Below are 19,688 nucleotides of genomic sequence, written 5' to 3'. Positions count from 1 at the left end.
AACAACACTGTCCAAGGGGAAGTCTTCCTCCCCGGACAGATCTTCGTGTTCAGTGGCTTTGCACTGCGGGCCAACTCGCTTGGCCATCTAGAGCAGATCGAAAGCTACGCCCCTGGCCATCAGGTCAGATTTGGAAGCTTGAACGACGTCGCGGATATCCATGGAGACTTGATCTTCGACAGATTCGAGACCACGGCAGCCGCTCCCTGCCACCACTATGAACATGACGTAAATCTGTCATCGGTCCATACCCAGGAGATAGCACATGTAGCTGCCCTGGCCCTAGATCTAGAGCAGAACGCGCCATCCGAAGACGGGAAGCTCAACCCCACTGCGGAAGCCGCAGACTCAACGGCGTTGGAGCGGCACACATACCTAACTTCAAGTGACATATGTGCCGCCGGAACCATGGACTCGTCTCCGGCTGCAGGATCCAAACCTTATGCGTCCGCATACGTCGAGCTTGATCGGTCATCGATCGTCGAATTCAGCTCCGCGGACATCTTCCGGCACTCGCCTTTGGGCGACGTGTTAAACTCGTTAAGAGAACTATCCTTAGCGGGGGGCTCACAACCGAATTATACCCGGCTCGAACTGGGGGCTGATGACGGAGAATTTCGCTTCCCACCCACCGCCCACTTCATAGCCACTGTCAAACACTTAACCGACATGCTCGCTTACGGCTCCGACAACATCGATGGTATGGACGACGATGCCAAAGAAGAAGAGGCCTAGAACCCGCCTTTTACCAGACGCTTGACGGCCACTTCCTCATATGACGTATACATGGTGGATGCACCAAAAGAGAATAGTAGCGATGACAAGGAGTATCCGGTTGAGGATAAACCTCCCAAGATACAACCAAAGCGCCGGCGTCAGCGGCGCCGCTCTAAGCACGCCGCAGCAAAGACAGCAACACCGGCACAGGAGAAGACAACACTCTGGACGGTGCCGAAGACAATGAAAACCCAGTCCAGCCAACTTCCAAACAGGATGAACGAGAAGATGGGCAAGTTAGCCCTGGTAAACAAGCCACGCACGAAGACTCTAAGGACACTAATTATCTTCCGCCCTCCGAGGATGAGGCAAGCCTCGGCACCAAGGATTTTATCGTTCCTAAGGAACCTCTCGAACAGGAGTGCTTCAAGCGCCAGCTAATAGCCACCGCAAGGAGCCTGAAAAAGAAACAGCAGCAGCTTCAAGCTGATCAAGATCTGCTCAACGATAGATGGACTGATGTCCTGGCAGCCGAGGACACGGCCTCAAGCGACCACTCAAAAGTTACCCGAAGCGCAAATTGCTACCTCAATTCGACGATGAGGCGTTGGAGCCTAGGCCGTCAGTACACAATGCGGCTGACCGACCACCACCTAGTCAGGACAAAGCGGCAACACAAGCTGAACACCAACCCGCCTTACCTCGCCGTAAAGGTAGAGACAAAACTGCTCAGGGATACACGTATGATCTCCGGCAGGGCCTGAAGAATAAAACAGGCCCGGCCAGATCAATCTACGGATCACGGGGGCGTGCCTTGACGCGCGATGACGGCTATCAAGCCGAGCATGACAAGCCTAGTCATACGCTGGCCAAAAACCACAGACGGACTCCATCAGAGCTACGTCGCGATGTGGCCCGATATAGAGGCGCCACACACCCTCTTTGCTTCACTGACAAAGTAATGGAGCATGAATTCCCAGAAGGGTTGAAACCCGTGAATATTGAATCATACAATGGAACAACTGATCCCGCGGTATGCATTGAGGATTTTCTTCTCCATATCCATATGGTCCGTTGAGATGACCTCCACGCCATCAAATACCTCACGTTAAAACTCAAAGGGATAGCTTGGCACTGGTTAAATAATCTGCCCGAAAAATCTATTGGCAGCTAGGAGGATTTGGAAGACGCCTTTCATGACAACTTCCAAGGTACATATGTCCGGCCACCAGGCGCCGATGACTTAAGCCATATAGTTCAATAGCCCGGAGAGTCAGCCAGGAAATTCTAGACTAGGTTCCTAACTAAAAAGAACCAGATCGTCGACTTTCCGGATGCCGAAGCCTAGCGGCCTTCAAACACAGCATCCACGACGAATGGTTCGCCCGCCACCTCGGCCAAGAAAAGCTGAAGTCCATGGCAGCCCTCACGGCACTCATGACCCGCTTTTGTGCGGGTGAAGATAGTTGGCTGGCCCGTAGAAAAACCAATGCAAGCAACGCCGACACCTCTGAAGCCAGAAATAGCAACGACAAGTCCCGACGCAACAGACACAAACGTCGAAACAACAATGACAACATCGATGATACGGCGGTCAATGCCGGATTCAGTGGCTCTAAGTCCGGTCAGTGGAAGAAGCCGTTCAAAAAGAACAATTCGGGCTCATCCAGCTTGGACCGCATGCTCGATCGTCCGTGCCAGATCCATGGAACCCCAGACAAACCACCCAATCATACCAATAGAGATTGTTGGATTTTCAAACAGGCCGGCAAGTTAAATGCCGAAAACAAGGAGAAGGGATCGCAAAGCGAGGACGATGACGAGGAGCCCCGACCACCAAACACAGGGGGACAAAAGAAGTTTCCCCCTCAGGTCAAAATGGTGAACATGATATACGCTACCCACATCCCCAAGAGGGAGCGCAAGTGCGCGCTCAGGGACATCTATGTGATAGAGCCAGTCGCCCCAAAATTTAATCCATGGCCGTCATGCCCGATCATTTCGATAGTCGGGATCATCCAACCAGTATCCGTCACGGCGGTTCAGCCGCACTAGTCCTGGACCCAATAATTGATGGGTTCCACCTGACGCGAGTCCTGATGGACGGTGGCAGCAGCCTCAACCTGCTCTACCAGGATACAGTGCGCAAAATGGGCATTAATCCATCACAGATCAAGCCCATAAAGACCACCTTTAAAGGAGTCATACCAGCTATGGAGGCCCGCTATACGGGCTCAATCACACTAGAGGTTGTCTTCTGATCTCCGGACAACTTCCGAAGCGAGGAGTTAATCTTCGATATCGTCCCCTTTCGCGGCGGCTATCATGCACTGCTCGGACGAACCGCATTTGCTCAATTCAACACAGTGCCACACTAAGCTTATCTCAAGCTCAAGATGCCCGAACCACGCAGTGTCATAACGGTTAATGGAAACACGGAACGCTCCCTCCGCACCGAGGAGCACACCGCGGCCTTAGCAGCAGAAATACAGAGCGGCCTTTCCAAGAAGAACCTTAATTCGACGGCCGAGCTCCCGGACACTATTAAGAGAGTACGGACTATTCTGCAGTAGGACAGCTCGGCTCGTCAAGAGCTCGACTAGCAATTCAGCCTTCGTCCTAGTCCCGACCAAGTGGCGGCAATTATACCGCGCGTACATAACTACGCACTCAAAATACCATGGGCATGGATGGAGGCATAACTAGCTTGTGATCCACAATACGGCTCAACCGCCCCTGGACACACATACTTTCATTGTTTCCATTTTCCCTCCTTTTTTAGGTTTCTTCTTCACAGGCCTTCCCTGATGGCTTGACCGTCGATTCTTTTCGAAGGATAAATACACCAAGACGACAATAAGCATGGACGTACTGGGGAATTTTTTTCCTAGGTGGTTTCTTTAACGATCCCTTTACCTGTTTTCAGGACCCACCCACAGATTTCCCTTGGTTAAGGCTTATCAAATAGCCTTCTGCTTATTGCACTACTTGTATAAATGCGCTTTAACGCACCAATGAAATTATAATGAAGCAGTTTGCGGCCCAAATTTTATGGCTCTAGCTTACTACCTTTTCTTATTTTTCTTTTTTGATAACTTTATCAAATAGCATCCGTACACTCTGGTACGTTTCAAATTGCCAGGGGCTTCATAGCGCCCCACAACATGGCAACAAAGTCCAACACTTTCTACAATATAGTTCGGCACCCCGAATTTAGCACTATATGCATTGGCTCCGAATCATGTCTTTGGTCAATAGTTGGGTTGCCCAGCTCCTATGCTTGCTACATTACGTTCCTCTATATCGGCTAGGGTAATAAAGGGAGAACTGTTGTGATTGTGCCCTGGTTTACCCGGATGAGCACATCAGTAGAGAAAGCCAAAAACTGACTGTCATGATGTGGCGAGAGCCGGTCAGCTCTTCGGAGGTCTCAAATCCTTAAAGATTTTTTCTGCATTACGCGAGGGAAAGGTATTTACCCGATCAGGTGTTTACAGCATCCTAGTCCGGATACTAGGGGTTGCGCCTATATTTTTATTGTCAAACTCCTATGGCTAAGTGAGGGTGCTAAAGCCGCATAGTCCGATTGCCTGGTTCGTCGCGCTAAACACCTCCTTCAAGGACCAAACAATTGGATCAAGAGTGTTTAGATTACATCCCGAACACCCCCGTACTACCTACGTGGGGGGCAGAAGCCGACGACAGGCCAACTGTCAGATTTCACACAACACGGCCGAACAGGAGGTGAATTTTTTTAAATAACAAATATTATATTACATAACGACTTTGTTTCATCATACAAGGCAGAGACAACATGAATGCATTCATTTGAAAATAATGTCTTGCGCACATTGTGTTGCCACAATACGAGACCCCTCCAGGATGTCTTCAAAGTATAGCTCGGGCGTGCGATGCTCCTTGCCCTCTGGCGGTCACCCGGTCGTTAGCTTGACGGCGTCCATCTTCGCCCACCACACCTTGACGCGGGCGAAGGCCATACGCGCGCCCTCAATGCAGACCGACCGCTTGACAACGTCCAGCTGAGGGCATGCATTCAGCAGCCGCTTCACGAGCGCGAAGTAGCTGTCGGGCATAGCTTCGGTAGGCCACAGTCGGATTATTAAATCCTTCATGGCCAGTTCGGCCACCCTATGCAGCTCGACTAGCTGTTTTAGCTGATCGCTGAAGGGCACTAGATGTTCTGGCGCAAGATATTGCGACCAGAACAGCTTCTCAGTAGAGCTCCCTTCTTCGGCTCGGAAGAACTCCGCAGCGTCAGACACAGTGTGTGGCAGATCCGCAAACGCCCCTGGAGAACTCCAGATCCGGGTTAGTAAGAGATACTTCTTCTTCACATATTTGCTTTGCATACTAAACGCCTTACCCGCCGCGATTTTCTTGGCCTCCTGGATCTCCTGGAGGGCGCCCCGGGCCTCAATCCGGTCCTCTTCCGCGCTTTGACGAGCCGTAGCGAGTTCGGTCTCTCGAGCTGAAACGTCGCGCTCCAAGGATTCACATCTCTTCACCGCATCCTGGAGCTCTTGCTGGACCTCATCCAGCCGGGCCTCGTGCTTCTCACGGGCGGCTTTTTCCTTGGCTGCTTTCTCCTCGGCCTGGGACAGGACCTGTTTAAGGATCTCGACCTCGGTCGCTGCTCCTACACATATCATGGCATTACAGTCAATACGCATTATTTATTCCTTCCGAATATACAGCCAGTCACTACATACCTTGCTGGTCTTCTAGCTGCTTCCTCGCTTGGCCGAGCTCCTCCTCGGCCTGCTCCAGTCTCTGCTTTAGTCTGGAGACTTCGGTAGTGTGTGAGATTACGGCTAGCAACGACGCCTTCTTATTCATATAAGACATATTTTAGTTAGTTTCCTGCAGAAATAAATTGATCCTCTGTCTGGCTCTTCTTTCCAAACACCGGACAGTGTCTCAGGGGCTACTGTCTATATTGGGATTTTCTCTTTTGCGTCGCTTACCTCAAAGCCTGTCAGCAGGCTACCGCAGGCTTCGGTCAGTCCGCTTTTGATGAACTGAACCTTCTCAATCACCGTACCCATAAGGATACACTGTTCATCCACAATGGAAGCGCCTCGTAGCGCTTCCAGCAGATTATCCGGTGCCTCCGGTTGGACAAAGGTCATCGGCAGAATAGGCACGCCCCCTTCTTTCGAAGGAGGTTGCTCGCCAAATTCCGGAGCCATATAGGTCTCCGGACTTGTATTCGGCTGGGGGCCGAACTGAGCAAAGCCCTTGTCCCTGGTCGTCGTGGGGGTCTGCTCCCGCATCTGTCCGGCAGCCGAGGTTTCGGCCTCTGGCACCACCCTGGCAGCCTCCTGAACCTCTCCCTGGCCTGGGGAGGTGCTTTGGGACAACACCTCATCGTCACCCTTGGCCGTGGGGGAGTGAGCGGCCGCAGTGACTCGCTGGCCATCGCCTTCGAATCCAGCGAACCTCTTGATGAGGATCGCTGGGAGCTGTCGTGGGCTAGACTGAAATGACATCAGTTAAACATATCAATATCATGAAGCAAGAGAGGCCGGAGGTAGGGACGTGTGTGGATTCTTAGTACTTACGACGCAGCCAAGGGCTTGTTTCGGGGGGGTCGCTCCGGGCTGCTGTCGACGTCCCACACGGTGTTATCCGTAAGGGGACCCTTCCCCCTCTTGGGCGCCTCCACCTCCTGATCGGTGGAGGCCACCCTATTCTTCCTCCCTCCATCAGGGGGAGATGTGTTTTCCTCCTCCTCCTCCTCGTCATCATCTTCGGCGGCGGAGGAGTGAGTCTTGTCTTTGAACAATACGTCCGAAGCTCCCTTGCGACAGGGGCCACTCCAGACCCCCTTGGCCTTCTTCTCCGATGCCTTATAGGGCGCCGGTACCAGCATCTTCGCTAGGAGCGGGATGACTGGTTCCTCGGGCAGCGGAGCCGAACATGGAATCCGCTCTGCTCTCTCCGTCCATACCTGAAATAATAAAGTTTAGATATCTTCCTTGAAACAAGCAAGTAGAGGATGCGTCTGGAGATGTTAAAGGCTTACCTCGTTGGCGGAATGGGTAATCTCGTGCCCGCGGTCCGAGTCTATGGTTGGCGGCGTCTCGTTGCCCTTAAAGAGCAATTTCTAGGCATCTTCGTGAGTGGTTCCGAAGAGCCTCTCCAAGGTTTGGTGCTTCTTTGGGTCGAATTCCCATAAGGGGCAGCTTCGGCTTTGGCATGGGAGAATCTGACGAACCAACATCACCTAGATTACGCCAACGAGCTTGATGTTTTTATCCACCATGCTTTGAATGCGCGTTTGCAGCGCTATCAGCTCGTCTGACGAAGACCAATTTGGGCCCTTCTCCATCCAGGAGGTGAGCCGCACTGGATCTCCGGACTTGAATTTGGGAGCCACGACCCAATTGGCGCCACGGGGCTCTGTGATATAGAACCACAGTTTCTACCACTCCTTGACGGTCTCCACAAAAGTACCCTTGGGCCATGTGACATTGGGAAGCTTGCTCACCATGGCGCCTCCGCACTCCGCGCTGGCCATCCACCACCTTCGGCTTCACATTGAAAATCTTGAGCCACAGTCCGAAGTGGGGTTGGATGCAGAGGAAGGCCTCGCACACGACAATGAATGCTGAGATGTTGAGGAAGGAGTTCGGGGCTAGATCATGGAAATCTAGCCCGTAATAGAACATAAGCCCGCTGACGAAAGGGTGGAGAGGAAACCCTAACCCGCGGATGAAATGGGGGATGAATACCACCCTCTCGTTGGGCTCCGGGTTGGGGACGATTTGTCCCTTGGCTGGAAGCTGGTGGGCGATTTCTTTCGCCAGATACCCGGCCTCCCGAAGCTTGGTGATGTCCTTCTCCCTAGCGGAGTAGGCCATCCACTTACCTTGATTCGGACATGGTTGAGTGCTTCCTAGGGGCGGAAAGAATGAGGACTTGGGTGCTGGAGCTCGAGGATGGAAGGGCAGAGGAAGAGAGAAGGGATGGGTGAAGAAAGGGGAATCCTTATCTCCTTATAAAGGCAGTGAATATCAAGCGCCTCCCCACTCGCCTTAAAACTCGCCTGTTCCCAAGGGTTGTGTAAATGGCACATTTATATTACCCACGCCCGTATTGATGAGAATCCCGCAATAAGGGGACACAATCTCTGCTTCGACAAGACGTGCCTATTAAAACCACGTCTCGAAACATGGAACGGCGGACGGAAAACTATTCAAAATGATGACCAAGTAGACGTGATGTCACATTACAAAAAGTTGTCAGCGGATTGGACTCGTATAATATTATATTCTCCATGGTTATGTGTGGTACTTGTGTTGCAGATCCGGACACGTTCAATATGACCGAAGAGTATCTTGGAGTATTCGGAAAGGGGAACCCGCCTTGCAATGCCAAAGACAATCTGCGCGCCGGACACCTCGTCATTGAAGCGTGGTTCAGGGGCTACCGAGGGAGTCCTGTACTAAGGGTCCTCGGGCATCCGACCTATTAGACATGGGCCGGACTGATGGGCTGTGAAGATATGAAGACCGAAGACTCTACCCGTGTCTGGATGGGACTCTCCTTGGCGTGGAAGGCAAGCTTGGCGTCCGAATATGAAGATTCATTTCTCTATAACCGACCTTATGTAACCCTAGATCCCTCCGGTGTCTATATAAACCGAAGGGCTATGTCCGTAGGGAGCTCCTCATAATCATAGCCATACAGGCTAGACTTCTAGGGTTTAGCCATTACGTTCTCGTGGTAGATCAACTCTTGTAATACTCATATACATCAGGATTAATCAAGCAGGAAGTAGGGTATTACCTCCATAGAGAGGGCCTGAACCTGGGTAAACATTGTGTCCCTTGTCCCCTGTTACCTAGGGATGGCAATGGGTAGGGTATGGGTGGGTACAACCTCCTTCTACCCAAACCCATACCCATAGAAACTTTTTATACCCACCCACTTCGATACCCATGGGTATAAACTGACACCCATGCCCATACCCATCGGGTATCCTATACCCAATGGGTATCCATCAGGTACAATATATAGCATTCAAATTCTTAAGAGGTAGAGAAATGAGTTCAAAATTCAAGTGATCATGGTAGAATAGTACAGCACGTATGTGGCCTCCTCCAGTGGGTGTCCTCTTGGAGGCATCAAGGGAGTATGAGCAGCGGTTGGTGGAAGGCTGACGTAGTGGAAGGCGGTGGTGGGAATTGGGGATCGCTGGATCGAGTGTTCGACAAGGGTCTGGTAATGAAGAGCCAATATTTCATCTTTTTGAGGACTCACATAGGACGTTTGAGGAGTGGCGAGCAGGTGATTATGAGCCTATGAGCCATGACTTGTTTAAGGAATACGAGATTTAGGGTTGGACCATATGAGTTGGATGTTAACCCCACATGTTATAGGAGTTATTTTCATTATTTATTATTTTCTGGGTATCCATTGGGTTACCCATGGGCACAATTTCTTACCCATGCCCTACCCATATATTTTGCGGGTATGGGTACCCATTACCTGTGGGTAGAAAATCTCTTCAAGTCTTGCCCATACCCATTGTTTTCGGGTAGGGTACCCGCGGGTACCCATACCCATGGGCAAAACTGCCATCCCTACTATTACCATCGACCTTAGACGCACAGTTCGGGACCCCCTACCCGAGATCCGCGTGTTTTGACACCGACAATGGGCACTCTGCTTCACCTTCTCCAGCAACTAGAATGTATTTCGCCTCTCTCTTTATAGTCTTTAGTACAATTGTGGTTCATCATTCTTTACTTGGTGCTTCTATAGTTCTTCAGTACATGTACATGTGCATCGAATTATGCATTCGTGGTTGAACCTATATTTGTAATAAACATGGTTCGATATGAAATAAGTGATTTCCTACTTTCAAATTCAAAATATGTGATTTTAAATTTGGGATTAAATTAGGGATTACACTGCACACGGTTTGCGAAAGCGAAACAACTACGATAGATGTGGAGATCAAACATGTTTCTCAGATCCACTACGTGTGCGATCAATCTCTACTGCACACACAATCAACTAAGAAAAAACATGTGCGATTAACAACATCATCGCACATAGTTCTTTCTTATTAAATGTTTGCGAAAGTCACCTTATCACACACGCTTCGCAATTATGGACTGTTTATGATGTTGTGCGCATCACAAACGTTTGTTCATAGAAGTATTTGTGTGATAGGTCTTCATCCGGCGTGGGACGAATGAATCGTGTGGGATGTATTTAATCTTCGCATAAAGTATTATGGGGAGAACTGTATGCGCTCTTACATAGAATCACATACAGTCGAGGGAAAGTAAATGTGTGTGATTATCTGCTTCTATAATCGTGAACTATTTGTTATGGGTTGCGCAATGTAAACGTAGCACCACAGAATACCGAATGCGATGGCAATGCGAGCACAAACGATTTGCAAGGATGGAGTGTTTGGGATATTCGAGATATTAGAAACAATTTTATAGGGACAATTGTATGCATAATGGCTCCCTATCCTAGACAGTTTTTGGGCCGTGTGGGAAGGACCCCCCTATCACAGTCACCCACTTGGCGACGGTTCAAAATGCCTTCGTGGAAAGGGGTTAAACCATTTGTATAGCACCTCGCTGTGCGAGTGTAGGCTCTGTCAGGGTAGTAATAATCATAAGCGGGATAAGCTGGCTCCTAGACTTCATCATCTAATCGCATCAATCGAGTAGAGGGGAAAAGAGGTAGCAAAGAAACTTTGAGTACTCATCGAAAGTACTCGCAAATCTCACATTAGATCTATACTAAGTATGCATCGATATCAAAAGAATGAGGCCATATCATTGGAATAAACTGCAGAAATGCCAGAATAGAGGGGAGGGTCTAGCCTTTGAAGACTAACATCTTACAGCGTCTTGCAACATTAGAAGAGTGCAGATTAGTATAACATAAAGTAATAAGTATGTACTAACAATGCCTAGAGATCCTTCCTCGACTCCCTGCGAGAAAGCGATCCCGGAGCCATCATATCCATTTAGTGTCTCCAATATCTAGTTCTAGTCGTAATAGACCGGGATACAACTCCAAGCGTCCGCGACACAGCTATTCGAATAGATATACTTCCCTGTAGGGGTGCACCAACTTACCCAGCACACTCGATTAACTCCGGCCGGACACACTTTTTTGGGTCATGTCCGACCTCGGCTGGTCGACACACCGTAGTCCTACCTAGGCTCAACAGAGAGGCTAGCACGTCGTTCTACATCCTAAATGCGAAGGGGTCATAGGCCAATCATCCTTTGCAATCCTGCATGTTGCAAGCACGGCCACGAGCAGACCCACCCCCATATACAAGCACAGGTGGTTCCCATCCAACCGAGCTCGCATCGCTAAACTACTAAAGTTTGAGAGCTTTCATAAGAATCGTACGACAGCGAGTGCCCATCCTTATTCCTGCATGGTAGTTAGTGCAAATAGGCCAGAGGCCTACTCAGATCACATATCCAAAACCGTTAGTGTCTTGGGAGCACGCGGAGACAATGAGTGATCTCGTCGCCCCGTCTGGACTTACAGCAAGGGTCAAGCCCATCCCTCTCTAGAGCGGTCTGCCTACCCGACTATGCCTCATAATTAACTCGCGGGTACCCTCCTGGTCAACCCAACTTTGGTAACTCTCGTGGGTACCCCACGGGACCGACCCAACTTCAACAAGGTACTGAGGAAAAGTCAAAGTATCCGTGTGTCCATAGCATCAAGGGGAAATCTGAGGAATCTCCCTCGATGGATTCCCACTCGATGTAACTGTCAAGGTGAACTTGGAGGAATCACCCTAGATAGGTTCACACTTGAGGGGCGGAACGACAGAGGCATCATTGGAGGTGGTGAAAGAGGAATCACCCTCGGTAACCAACAACCAACTGGCTACGCTACAGAGATGTCATCAGGAGTGAGGTAGGAGGTATCACCCTCGGCACTCGCTAGTAGCTCTATAGAGTAGTACAACTAAGGGAGTGTGCGGTGATGTGTCGGTCTCTGCACATCGGTCACATTGATCGAGTCATTGGTAACAAAGAGGGGCAACAAGGACAAGCGTGAGGGATCACTGATGGATCACTAACCAACCTATTCTAAGCATATAGGATAACAGGTAAAGTATCAATAGGTTACAAAAGTACGCTATGCATCAGAATAGGAGCTATCGAATAACAGTAGCAAATCTAATGCAAGCATGAGAGAGGAAGAATGGGAGATATAGGAATGATCAAGGAGGTTTTTCTTGCCTAGAAGCTTTGTTGACGAAAACAGATCTGTAACGAAGTAGACGATCACCTGATCATCAGTGGTCCCGGTGTCTACCGGAAAAGAAGTAACAAAGGGGGAACACAATAAATAACAGTCAATCTAATGCACCACAATGCATGGCATGGCAATACTTTGTGCTAGGGGTGACCTAACACAGTGCTACGCGTTACAGACGGAGCAGGAAAATATCCAGGAATATTTTCCCGGCTCTAGGCAATTATCGGACAGACAAATCCGAGGGGAAGGTTCCATGTTTATAGTGTTGGGGGCATGTGACGGGTAGGTGGATAGCATATTCAGATTCATTATAATTTTCTGAGCAACTTTCGTATATAAATTATTTTCATCCGGGTTATAGATTATTTTATATGAATTTTCAAAGATTTAAACATTTTTTGGAATTTTTGAAATTATTTTAATTCTAAAATAAGCACATAGCAGCAGTTAGCCACTGTGTATGACATGTGGGCCCAAAGGGGATGAGTCAGCCCAATCAAACATTGACCAATTGACTGGTCAACAAAGTCATAGGGGACCCAGGGGTCCCACCTGTCACTGACTGGGAGTGCCCAGTCAGTAGTGTTGACTGGTCAACTGGGTCCAGTGGGACCTAGTAGTTAGTGGCATAGTTAGTATTAACCGAATATGGTTAGCCTAAGTAAGTTAATTAGGGTGGTGGGACCTACTATCAGTGACAGAGTTTAAACAACCGTTTTAATTTAGTTAATCTTAATGCTATAATAATTGGGCCCGTGTGTTAGTGAGTCCGTGGGGGTGGATTAGTAACTAATCTAAACGCTTGGCACCTAGGGGCCACCTGGCGGTGACCCGGGCGGTGGCCTAACTATGCGCGCGCCAGCGGCGAGGTCCGACGCGGCGGAGGTGGTCGGAGTTTGCCAGAAAATGTGCACATGGCATGGAACGATGTGCGCGTCTAATGGTGACCGTGGCTGGCGCGGGGTGGCTAGCATTGACCGCTACGGCGATGGCGGGGCACAGCGACGCATGGCCTGGCGTGCGCAGGGCGCGGGCGGGCGAGCCTAGGCGCTAGCACACGTGAGGGCGCAGCTAGGGGCTGCAAGAGGCACATGGTAGCGTGGCCACGGGCTCGGGAAAATGGCGACGGGAACAAGAAGGAAATGCAGGGGAAAGGACTAGCTACTCACAGTGGGCGCAGTGGCGATCTCAAGGAGGCTGAGGCTGGTCGAAGAGGCTCGGGGTGGCCATGGCAATAGCGAGCAGCAGCGACGGATGCGCTCGAGGGCCTGTAGCGGCGCGGGGGGCTCGCAGGGTGCGGCTAGCACGGTGCCCGTGCTCGGTCGCCATGGCCAGTTGGAGGAGGGAGGTGGGGGTGACCCGGGGAGTTGGTTGGGCTATGCGCTATGGCCGATAGGGCCCAACCGCATAGTAGTTTTTTTCTTTTCTTTTCTTTTTTTTCTTATGTTTTCTAATTTTCATTACCGTTTTGTATTTTTCTTTCACAAAAATCAAATTTTGTTAAATAGGAAAATTGTCTCATAATTACTATGCAATATTTTGTACCTATCCACAAGTTTCACATATTTTTGAAAAGCACAAGTATTGGTTTATTTCAAAATGGCCAAATTTAGTGATGTTGGGCCACTTTAAATATATCTAGGGGCATTTGGGGAATTCAAATTATGTTGGTTTCTTCATGAAAATTAGTTAGTGAATATTTCAACACAACGAACATTTTTATTTTGTTGTTTGAATAGTAGTATTGTTACTTTATTTTAAATTTGAGTTCGACTTGAATTTTGATTAAGGGATTGTATTAGCAAAAAGGTGATGACATGGCACCTTTGGGGGGGAAGATTATTATAGCACGATTATCGGGGTGTTACAAAGTTGCATGGCAATATATCCCGGAATGGCTATGGAAATGCCATGATAGGTAGGTATCGTGGCTGTTTTGAGAAAGATATTAGGAGGCTTATGTGTGATAGAGTGTATCATATCACCCATTTGGATGCACCTGTTAAGTTTGCACCGATTCTCGAGGTGAGAAAGGGCAATGCATGGTACCGAAGAGGCTAGCAATATGTGGATTGGTGGGAGTGTTGTATTAGTCCATGGACTCATATTAGTCACAAAGAACTCATATACTTATTGGTGAAAGTTTTATTAGCCCTCGAAGCAAAGTACTACTCGCATGCCCCTAGGGAGGAGGTTCGTATGAGTTAATCATCATGCGCGCCCAATTCAAACAGCACACAAGGATTTCAATCGGACATAAAAATGCTCAAACCTCCCCACCATGCCATGACCGACACTTAAATGAGTAGTTAATAACAACTTTAATATCGATATTTCTACTAACCAATGAACATGAACTAATACCCTTTCATATTACAACATCAATATAATTAAATCATATGTTTCATATTTAGTGATCGACATGAGAGTTTTTATTATATCACTTTATATACCTATCATTTTCAGAGTAGTATTAAAACCCGTGCAGATTATCACTTCCTATTTAAGACACTCTCAAAAATATTTAAATGAAGCATGAGAGTGCAATCATTTCTATAAAATATAACAATCGGCGTGCTCTAAGAATATAAGTGAAGCATAAGAGCAACTGCATAGCTCAAAAGATATAACTGAAGCTCATGGAGTATTGTAACAAATCATGATGAATGTGTGTCTCTCTCAAAACATGTCTCCAGTAAACAATGATTTTGGCAAACTAACAAGCAAACAAAATAAAACTATGGTACAAGACGCTCCAAGTAAAACTCATATCATGTGATGAATAAAAATATAGCTCCAAGTAACATGCTGATGAATTGTGGACGAAAGAGGGGATGCCATATGGGACATCCCCAAGCTTAGACACTTGGTTCCTCCTTGAATATTACCTTGGGGTTTCTTGGACATTCCCAAGCTTAGGGACTTGCCTCTCTTTATTCCTTCATCCATCGTGATCTCACCCAAAACTTGAAAACTTCAGCACACAAAACTCAACAGAACTTCGTGAGATTTGTTAGTATAATCATCAAATAATAAACCTTAGGTACTATTGTAAACTCATTCATAATTATTCTTGCATAATACCTACTATATTCTAACTTCCCCATGGCTAATACCACTAGATAGAATCCATAGCATCACTAAAATGAGCACACTATGCAATAAAAAACAGAATGTATCTAAAACAGAACAATCTGTAATGATCTGAACAAAAATCATACCCCCTCCGTCCGGAAAAAGTTGTCACTGTGGTCATTTTGCGAAAAAAACCTTCAGCTTTCTCCGACCAAACCCGCGGTCCATCGTCTTCGACACAGCGCAGCTCCACTTTGTGGAGCACAACCATGTCGTTCCACCGCGCCGCTCCACCGTTTCTCCGGGACGCCAGCGATGCCTTGCAGCTCCACCATGCCGCACCGTGAAGCTTCACCGTTCCCTGCACAGCTCCCCCGCTCCCCCACGCAGCTCCCTCGTTCCCCTTTTCCCATCCCTAAAATTCCCACCTTTCCCCATCCCCTTCCTCGACTGCCTCGTTGCTGAAGTCGCCGTGCTACGGACGACATGGGGTCGCTCATGGATTCAGCAACGAGCTGCGCTATCATCCTCTCCCCTCTCCTTTTGGGATGCGGGTGCGGATCCCCATTGACCTGTGGATCCTCCGGTCTTCCCTCCCTACACAGCCCATGGAAGATGTCTGTGGCGAGCGAGCTGAGCAGGTTGGATCACCAGAACGGCGCCGCCGTCGCGCCATCCTTCCAGGCGACCTGCCCGTGGTTAGTGGTAGTCTGATCCCAGTGACACTGAATACTCCTATAGGCCATGAACACTGACCCTTTATTTCAGTGAAACGACAATGACAATGTCAGTACAGTGCATAAAAACTGAATCTTTAATCCCAGTTCAGTAGTGTGAGCATTGTATCAATTGTTAGAATTTTGAGATGACTCCTTACTATACTTTCCTTTTGAGTTAACTTGGCCATGCCCATGCCTTCCTTTTTGTTAACTTAATTTTAGTTAATTAACAAATGTTTCTTTTGTAAGTTACTGCTATGGAAGTGAGTTAACTTCCCGTGCTCATGCCCATGCGCATATCATTTCATTTAATCAGGTGCATAACCCTGACGGCGACAGCTCCTCTTCAACATCCCAGGCTCCTCCTCCATGTCCAACTGCCCAAGTGCTCTGCAAGTCTGCAGGTCCTTCTCCTCATGCCCAAAGTCTGGAATTTTGATCTTTTTGGAACCATTTGTCTCTGAAGCAAAATAATGTGCAGTAAGATTCTGCCATTTAGTGCAGTAAGATTCTGCCATTATGTTAACATTATGTGCAGTAAGATTCTGCTATTTTGTGTCTCTCCATTTCAATTGTCAATGCATATTGATCTTTGTATTGAACAAAACATATAGGCTATTCTTCGAAAGTTTGAGTATTGATTTCAGAAAGAAAAAAGTGTTGCCATTAATGTATTGACAGTACTGGTGCTGATGTTAATTTGGACACCTCGAAGGATTTATTTATCTTTTTTCGTTAAAATGGTGGAAGGCTCAAGTAGCCCAAGTTAAGACATAAAAATTCAGATTAGAAACTAGTCCTAGTAAAAGAATGAGAAAATGCCAGAATTAAGAAGCAAGTACTCCTAGTGTGGCCACTCTGTAGATGAATTAAGAAATTCCAAATTGTTTGAATTGGGACAGTTGTGGTGAATGGGTCAAGTTGTGCTAGTTAGGTTTGAAACCATGACAAAATTCAGAAAGGTCATGTAATGAAATTTGATTAATGTTGTCCTACAGTGTACTCATGTAATGAATTTTTTGCAGTAGGGCTAGTGTTTTCAAATAATTCCAAGTAATTAAAATAAATCCAAATAATTCCAAGTAATTCAAGTAAATTACCTAAACATGCTCAGTTAACAGAACCTGATTGTTAACAGAACCTAAGCATTTTCTTCTTTCTGATGGTTGTTCCTGGAGCAACTATGGAAATGGAGTCTGTACAAAAGGAGTATGGAAATGCATAAAGTCTGAACTGACCAAATGGTACGGTGCTTAGTGTGTAAGATTGATCAATTGATCAAGATTACAAAAGAATGCACACAGGGAGCATTAAAAGGCACAAAAGGAGATTTAATTTCAGGTTGATTGCTTAGTCCATCACCATAGCACTTTTTCCCTAACACTTTCGACAACCATAGCACTTTACTGAACATGTACATGCAATCCTACTGGAGTACTCCTTCAGTACATGTTCAATTGTCCAATGTAATGTAGGAGGAGGGTCAACAACAATTAAATTGTCCAGTGTCATGTAGGAGGAGGGTCAACATCAAACTACTACAGTTGCATGGCATTATAATCTAACCCAATAATTTAGCAAGAAGCTTTTAATCTAACAAAAGTCCGAACCTTCAGGAGCTACGAGCTAACAAAAGTTTAAAACATTGAAGTAAAGAAAGTAGTAGAGATATCATCCTCACAGACTTGTTCCTTTTTCTTTTCTTATTAATATAAACATCGTGACTGAAATTTGATCTACCACTAGACCTACAGAAAATGGACACTTATTGATTCCCATTCAACAATATAGTGACAAGTGATGATAATAGGACTAAAGGGGTGCAGCAGCAACTTGGTAAATTCCGTTTTGTCTGAAAAACAGTTAACTGAAACTGTTAATTGTTTCTGGGATTTCTGAAACTTGGGAATGCACCACTGGGACAATGTACAGTCACTATACAGATTAGGATATTACTCACAATTCAAACTTGTGTACTGCCAAAAAGGTTCAGGCTCAATGCTGCATTGCTGAAAATATACAGTAAATTTTTGGAGTACAGATTAATTGAACCCTGAAAATTTAACTGAATTTTACATCCTTCTTCTTCTTCCTGAGGAACGCAAGCTCTGGGGGCAGCACAAGGAGTAGGGCATAGGAGCAGCAGCACTGCCACGTGCACGGGCAGATGGGTTGCAGCAGAGGCGTCCACCACCACCACCAGCAGCAGACGGTCCTGTAGAGGAGCTCTGGGCGGAGGAGCAACGGTAGCAAGAGCTGGACCTTCTTCTTTACCTGCTCGTCGGCGTAGCCGATGCTGCTAGGACTGGGCGGACCGGCATCGCCGCAGCCGTCCTCCTCCTCGAGCCCCTGGAACTCTTCCCTCCTCCGGGACGCGAACGTTCTGCTCCTGCCCCTGGACGCGGCCGTCATGTACCCCTCGTCGTCGTCTTTGTCGGTGATCTCATGGCCGGCGGAGGCGAAGACCATGGGCAGTCCAGAGGCATGGAGGGAGAGCACGGCCAGGGCCTCGCCGCCGGGGGCGGATTGGGGTCCGGATCAGGGGCCAGGGCCTCGCTGGTGGGGGCTCCAGTTCTTCCTGAGGAACACGGAGCAGCAGGAGCTTGAGCAGCCTCTGTGTGGCCGGCGCAGGTTGGCCGTCGTCGAGCTCTGGGCCCGACGGCTGGTGCCGGCGGTGGCTGGGGCGACCACGGCGCGGGCGGGCGACGGAGGAATGAGGAAGAAGCAGTGGGGGCTGATTAGCAACAGTTTAAAAGGTGGTAGGGTTTTTTTGCAAAATTACAAATGAACTAAGGTGCTGACAACTTTTTCCGGATGGAGGGAGTACTTTTGTAACTCCACAAATTCTAAAAAATAGGATAACATGGGAAATTTGTATATGAATCACGTTAAAAAAATAAGACCAAGATCACATTCGAGTAAAAAAAGTAAATTCCTGCACGTGGCGCAGAAGTAAATCCCAACTATCATCCAAATCATACCAAAGGCTTTACTTGGCACAAACACTAACTAAAAGATGAAAACACAATCATTATAGTAGCAATAATAATTTTTGCAAATAACAAGATGATAACTATTGGGTTATCTCCCAACAAGCTCTTTCTTTATATCCATTAAGATAGGCTTGAGATTTTATCGATGCTTACATGAAAGATAATAATTGAAACACAAAAAATCATCATGTAGCATGTCAAAAACACATTTAAGTATAAAATATTACCTATGCATAGGCATTTTATAAGTAAACAAATTATATGTACAAGCAACTTCTAGCATCATATGCAAATAGGAAGAATGAAGCATTAAGAATTTTAACACAAAGAGAGGTAATTTAGTGACATGAAAGTTCCTATAACTACATTCCTCTCTCGTCATAATTACATATAGGATCATATTCACATCCAACAAGATAGCTATCATAAACGATATTCTCTTTATGATCCACATGCATTTTTTATAATCTTCCAAGATAGTGGGAATAACATCAACTAAAATCATGACCTCTCCAAACCCACTTTTATCAAAAAATCACAAGATTGATCATTCTCCAAAGTAGTGGGATCATTATTACCTAAAGTTGATGCTCTTCCAAACCCACTCTTAGTAGTATTGCTAATATCATTAACAATAATAGATTCATCATGAAGCTCAAACGAATTTTTAAGATCACAAGAAACATCATAATTATCACCCCAATCATGATCATTAGAACAATTGCTATTCTTAGCATTTATACTAATGCAATCGCAATCATGATTTTCATTCAAAAGATGTATCCCAATAGCATTGTCATTTATCACTTGTTCACTACTAGCTATTGGATTACAACTTGTAGCAAGTTTGAGCAGATTAGCAAGTGGATGAGGATCCATATGTCTTCATTTTTATTTT

At 47.1% G+C, this 19,688-nt stretch overlaps 1 long non-coding RNA gene across 1 annotated transcript; it reads left to right on the top strand.

The window, feature by feature from the left end:
• The first annotated feature begins 15,140 nt into the window (after positions 1 to 15,140).
• Positions 15,141 to 18,708, top strand: LOC125536978 (uncharacterized). The gene is made up of 2 exons (XR_007295393.2): positions 15,141 to 15,776; positions 16,114 to 18,708. It is a non-coding gene; the product is annotated as an uncharacterized LOC125536978 (long non-coding RNA).
• The last annotated feature ends 980 nt before the right edge of the window (positions 18,709 to 19,688 follow it).

The sequence above is a fragment of the Triticum urartu genome, chromosome 2A (assembly GCF_056163025.1).
Source record: "Triticum urartu cultivar PI428250 chromosome 2A, HENAU_Tu73, whole genome shotgun sequence".
Lineage (NCBI taxonomy): Eukaryota > Viridiplantae > Streptophyta > Magnoliopsida > Poales > Poaceae > Triticum > Triticum urartu.
This window is presented reverse-complemented; position numbering and strand designations above follow the sequence as displayed.